The sequence below is a fragment of the Mustela lutreola genome, chromosome 10 (assembly GCF_030435805.1).
Source record: "Mustela lutreola isolate mMusLut2 chromosome 10, mMusLut2.pri, whole genome shotgun sequence".
NCBI lineage: Eukaryota > Metazoa > Chordata > Mammalia > Carnivora > Mustelidae > Mustela > Mustela lutreola.
In genome coordinates this window covers 88,945,277-88,951,977 of record NC_081299.1, presented here as the reverse complement: position 1 = coordinate 88,951,977, position 6,701 = coordinate 88,945,277, and the positions used below count along the sequence as shown (strand labels likewise).

The 6,701-nt window shown below is 41.7% G+C and overlaps 1 pseudogene; it reads left to right on the top strand.

The window, feature by feature from the left end:
- Positions 1 to 1,254: 1,254 nt before the first annotated feature.
- On the top strand, positions 1,255 to 2,534 carry LOC131809758 (multiple C2 and transmembrane domain-containing protein 2-like; annotated as a pseudogene).
- Positions 2,535 to 6,701: the final 4,167 nt, after the last annotated feature.

The following is a 6,701-nucleotide window of genomic DNA, read 5'->3' as shown; positions in this document are numbered from 1 at the left end:
AATTATGCATGTCCTTCAATGCAAGGAAACTAGAAGTCAAAACTCATTACAAGGTGGAGATTATTTCAAGGTCACTGTATTGCACCTGTTATGAATTGTTATGTGATGCTTTCTTTTTTTAACATGTGCCATTTTGCCTTTTCAATTACCGAAAACCACATTTTCTGCTATGTTGCTTGCATCTACAGTAATCTCTGTCTTATATTTGCATAGTTTGTTCTCTTGATGTGCCTTTGCATAAAAAATACAATTTTTCAAATCAGGCATAAATTAAATTCAGACTTTAGAAATAACATTTGTGACTACACATTTAAAAAGCTTTATTAAACATTTAAAAACATGCTTCCTTTTGGGAGTAAAAAAAGTAAACCTGTAGAATTCAGACACTTTTGCAAATATATCTATTATTTTAAACTAATCAAAAGCTTTGTTATAAAGTAACAGAGAAAATTTATAGAAAGAGTATAACCTGTATCTATTTTCCAGAATGCTCTATAAAACATATGTCAGACAGGAATAATTGTAATTTTTTCTAAGATTAACAGATTATATTAAATAAGTTCAACATAATATATAAATATAGCATAATTTGATAAGTCTATATTTTGTTTTAAAAATTAAATATGAGTAAGACTCAAAATAATCCCTAAATCGAATCCAGATCTGATTAATCTGTACATTTTTTCTGAATTATTTCACATCTATTCTATGCTATAAATGTACATAAATACAATTGGTAAAATATTCCAAATTTATTTATGTATGATATGTATATATGTATGTGTATATTTGTTTTTAAAGGCACATTTGTACGTGTTTGTGTACACATCACAAGAAGAAGAAAAACATAAAACTACAGGTATAAAAATGACCACATTCCTTTCCCATCCTCAGAAACCGCAGACAAGGATGATCTTTGACCAATGCCTAAATTTTTATGAGCAATAATTTAGAGTGCCCAGGATCTTTGTAACTAAGAAAGCAGTTATTAGAAATTAATGGGACTCAATAAGGGATCTGTATTTTCTTCTTTCTGGCACATATTTAAGGACTGTTCAGAAATCCATGCAATCCAAGTAGAAATAATAAGGGATATTCTTAAGAACTTTTCTGGAGCTGTAAGAAAAAAAAAAAAAAAATGGGCAGCGGCGGCGGGTCCCGGCAGGTGAGGGGCGCGCCGGCTCCTGGGCAGCCCCCGGGACGCGGCCTCGGACAAGAGCTGCTGCGGTTGTTTCCCACACACAGAGGAGCTCTCTCATGGAGTGACTTCCTGGGTCTTCATGCAGCCATGGAGGATAAACCGTCTGTCTGGGGCTCTTTGAAACAGCGGACCAGGCCTTTGTTAATCAACCTGAGCAAGAGGAGGGTGAAAAAGAACCCGAACAAGCCCCTAGACCTACGGGAAAGGCGTTCCCTGGACCGCCACCTCAGCCTCTCTGTCTGACCTCTTGGAGGCTGAGGCCTTGGCCCCAGAGGGCAGGCCTTAACTCTGGGCCCCAGTCATCGTACACCTCGGTGCCCAGCAGCCTGTCAACGGCGGGGATCTTGCCCAAGAGCAGCAGTAGCTCCTTGAAACAGTCTGAGGAGGAATTGGACTGGAGCCAGGAAGAAGCCGGCTACCTCCGTGTGGTGGAACGGACTCCGAGGAGGCCTATACCTCTCCCGCCGAGGACAGGAGGCCTTCTAGCAATGGCATCCTGGATCTGCTGCAGAAGACGCCGGCTGGAGACGAGACCCTGGAAGAGCCAGAGAAGCTATGTGAAAGTGGCGATCTGAATGCTTCTCTGACATCCCAACAATTTGAAGAACAATCTATGTTTGGGGAAGCCAGTGATGGCTTGAGTAACCTGCCCAGTCCTTTTGCCTACCTCCTCACCATCCACCTGAAGGAAGGCCGGAACCTGGTCATCCGGGACAGCTGTGGGCAAAGTGAGAGGGCAACTGTGCCCTAGAAGCTGGCTGGCCTCCCCATCCCCCAATGCAACTGCTGTGCTCTGGTTGTCAGGCAACTGTTTACCTTAGAGGTAGAGCGCCCCCCAAGGTTCTGAGCCTTCAGTTGAGACCCAGAGAACACTGGCCTTTGGAGGCAGAGCTAGGGAGCTCTCCACAGCCGTGGATGGCCTCCTGCCTGCCATAGATCCATTTCCATTTGGTCCTAGACCACCTGTGCGGTCCTCGCTGGTGATTTCTGAAAGCTGGAGACACGTTTCAGGTCTCCGTGGATTTCCCTGGGAGATCCTGGTATAAACTGTGATACTGGTTTTACCAGTGAAGAAACAACACATTTTAGAGAAGTGTGAAGGTGTCAGGCAAAAGGTGTTTCGCCCACGCTGAAGTCTGTGGAAAAGGCAGTGAGAATATGGAACCGCTGACACAAGCTGATGATGCCCGAGGTCTGCCCGGGGCGGAGGCCAGTCTTCCCAACCTAAAATCCTCGTGCTTATCAGCAATAAATACAAACCACTGTAGGCTGTCTCTTCAGAATACTGTTGACTTTCTGAAAAATTTACTGAAGGGCCAGCCTCCTAAATCATCTCAAGAGACTGGTGACAGACCCATCTTCAAAGCCTCAAAAGAGAAGGGAGAAGACGAAGACCTTTGGGAGAAAACCCTGGGTGATCTGAATGAAAACCCTCCTGATCTCCAGAGTCCAGAACGGCTCGCCCAAGAAACTGCGAGATGGAAGCAGAGACTCCAAGAAATGCAGCAGGAAAAAGAAAGGCTTGAACAGTCAAACGCAGGATTCCAACAGGCCCTGAACGAGAAAGTCAGCCAGTTAGTACCGGTGGGTGAAAACTTGCTGAAGACCTTCCCCGGGCCCACTCACCTTGGAGATCATTTGGGTCATGTCAACTGTGAGGTCGAGGAAAAGAGGGAAACAGAAAATGACGATGGCCCCATCCACGGGTCAGAGGGTGATCTGAAGGGTGTCACTGATGATGCTGATTCCAACGTGTCCCTTCAAAGTGCTGAAGCGAAAAAGCAGGAACTCGCCAGACAATTGCAAGAAGGAAAGCAAATGAATGAGGAGCTTATGGGGCAAATAACAGATCTTCAAGCCAAGGAGGCCTCTTTGCAGCGTGAAAATTCACAGCTTGAAGAGGAGATTCAGCAGCTGAAACAGAAGCTTCAAACTCTGCCTATATTATATCAAGAATGCATCAGCCCCATTGAGAGAAAATGGTCTGAGGCAGAAGAGCAGTGCGCAGACATTCAGTGGAATCTTTCCTGCACACGTAGAAACATCAAGGCCATGTCTCAGACTCGAGACTTCTACAAGGAGATCGCTGAAGACACCAGGAGACAATTGGAGGAAAATGCCATACACTATCAAAAGGGGATCCTCTTCCATGCAAAGAGAGCTCAGGAAAGCTGGATGGCAGCTGTGCTGACTGAGAGAAGCCTCAAGGAGCTAAAGAAAGAAAGTGATTACAACAGGCAAATGTTGGCCAAAGCAGAGTCCAACTTCCAGCTTTTCCCAAGTGGCCCTTTTACTCCTGCTCCTCCACCAGCTGCCCACAGAGGCCCAGTAGTGTCAGAGAACCCCTGGATCATCAGCACCCTCAGGAAGGAGAAGAGCCAGGACTTGAGGGCCCAGGCAGCTGGGCCACACCACCAGAGACCCCTGCGGATTTGACTGAGCTCACTGCAGGCCGGTCCTGAACTCCCACAACCACAGCATAACATCTGCATGTGTTTTCTGTCTTTAAAGTTATTTTGACTTATCTCTTTTTAGTTTAGGTATTATTTAGATAGATAGTTAGATAGTTATTTAATTGATAGTACAATTGCTTTTATTCAAGTAGATTTAGCATTATAGTTTTCAGATAGTATTTTTCCATTAAAGTGTCATTTCCTATAATTCTTACAGATGTATTATTTTCACCAGACCCTCTAGAACTAGAAAATATTAAGTTAAAGATTTAAGTTAAAGATCTCCAGTTATTTTAACAATTATCAAAATTTGGCATGGATACAAACATTTAAAATAATCAACATTTTTTTTAAGAACGTTTTTCTATGGCATGAACATTTTTGTGTGCTGTTTTCATACACATAAGCTTGTATTAGACATCTGCACAAGTAAATTAATATGTATCTGAATAAATTTTGATTTGAAAAACTGGGGAAAAGAAAACCCTAAAACAACAATTTCCTATTCCAACTTCATAAAATTTTGATTATCTTAGCAGAGTTTAAAGTTACAATTTTTTCTCCCTTTGTTAACTTTTTAAAACTTTTTTCCTTTTGTTTAAGATATTGTTTGCTAAATGTTTAGACAGTTCTCAATTTTATGTAGCGAAAATAAAAGTTTTTCAGAGATGGCAAGCAAACAGACCTCCCCCATGCGGTTTACAAGGCACTTTTAGTCAGTTTGGCGGTAACAGAGAGTAATAGAACAGTAAAGAAAGCTGTCAATTTTTAAAACAATTTTAAAGAGAGAAAGAAATGATGTTCACACAGTTTGTATAATATGCAAAATATACCTAGCTCGTATATACACAAAAGGAGAATTGCCCAATATATCAGATAGATGCTCTGTTCCTGGGAGCTGTGGAAGCAGAAAGCAAGGCAAAAAGCAGAGGGAGACTCCCAGATGCTAACAACAGGGGGGGCTGTTCCCACTCTTGGGCCTGCCTGGAGGGAGGAGGGGGAAATTGGTGCCATCAGGGCCCAGGGCAGGCAGATTTAGTTCCAGGCCACCACAATAATGCAAATGTCACCATAAAGCACATAATTCATTAATTAATATTTTTTATGGAAATCATTTTTTTTCACGTTTCCCAGTGCATATAAAAGGTGTTTATCCCACGACACTGCAGTCTTGTGAGTGTGCAATAGCATTATCTCTAAACAAATAAAAATTAAGCCTTGTTTAAAAAAAAAAAAAAATACTGACCTCTCTCCCCTTATTATTCCTGAAGTTTATTGTTTTGTTTTGTTATTTTTCATTTAAGATTCTGTAAAGATGATATGGGTTTGGGGTTTCCATGCTTTTATAACCATGATAAAGAAAGGAGCCCAGGTGAACAGGAATAGTAACAACAAAAATTGAGAGATAAACAGTGACATTTATCAAAAATTGTCATCTTGCCATGACTAAAGAGTCATATCCAATCATTTAAATTTGCCAATTTTATAAGCATATATGAAATCATAGAAATAGATGATAGAATCATGATAAATAGATAGAGCAAGCTTGCCTGTTTCCTTTAGTTATCTATTTATAAAGTTCTAATTAATGGTAAATAAAAAAATCATAATTGAGCTCCATATATATTCAGTCCTCTTACTGTAAAAAAATGAGTTTACAAATATTGAAGAGATATTTTCTATTCCTATATAGGAGTTTAGATTATACTGTCTCTGAGTTAACATTTGTCCTTGGTAAATCTATATGAGCATATCCTTAATTAATTAGTGAATTTATTTTTTTACATAGCAGAAGACTAGGGGAAAAACAAAGCATTTCTGCAACTGACATAGGGAGATCTAGAAGGGCAATGGGCTTCGGATGCCTATGGCTGTTTTTATATGTATCGTTTAATTGGGAACCCCAGACTGCTCTATAGAACTGGAAATGGATAAACAGCCACAGACTATTCTACTTAAGAACATTATTCTACCCTGATTATCTTTTACTTTTGGAGGAGTCACCAAAAGGATATGACCACAGGTTGAGTCTTAAGCAAGATCCAGGCAATCAGAGGCCCCTCACCTTTTCCCCTGTTCTTGGAATGTACACTCTGCCCATTGTTCCTACAGTGGGAACTGTTTCCAAGGACATAGCCTTGTGAGAGTAAGGTGTTGTTGAGACCACCTGGCCTGAATATGTGACTGAACCCATTTACGGCCTCTACATACCCTCTTAAGATTCTGGAGGGCAGGTGCAAAGATCTACTCATCTTGCAGCTGCCCAGGATAAGCCTCACATATAAGTTCCTTTGCTTATTAAACATGTCACCTATTAATCTGAACTGTTCTGCCTGTTCCTTGCTCTTCATGTACATCTCTTCTTGTCCTTTGTTTACTGAGTCTAGTTTGCAAACCAGTGATTTGTGAGCCAGGCACAAGACTGAAGATACGGGTCCTGGAAAAGAGATATCCATGGGAGACATGACAGCGTAGTCACTGAACACTATGTGGGAAGCAATGGTCCCTATGGTAGATATTTATTGACCATTGTGTGAGTATGGGGACTCCCTGAAACACTGGCTGATTTGATGTGTCTCCTGGAGGAACTGTGCGTGGTGCACTGCAGCAAAGAAGGGTAGTGAACAGCTGCCACAGGGGACTGGCCTCTACTTTGGGCACTTCAGCTGGCCACCAACACCCAGCTAGAGACTGAAGGCTGAGTAGGAGGATGCACACTACTGTGGGTTAAGGTCCAAGTTCTGGTAACAAAGCCTATTGGGACATAAGAGTGGAATACCTGAGAAAGCGAAGAAATTAAGGAGGAGGACATTGCAATTAGTAATGAAACAGATGAAACATTCCATGCTGACTCCTAACACAAAGAAGAACAACAGCACAGCCAAAACAACCCCAGCCAGGGGGGGCAGCCCCCATGTCAGGAAACATTCATGATGAGAGAATACATGCCCACTGAGCTTATTGATTTATCTGCCAATTTCCCGCAAAAGGCCAAGGAAATTATCCCTATGTGGTTAGAGCAGCTACAGGATACATAGGGTAATGAC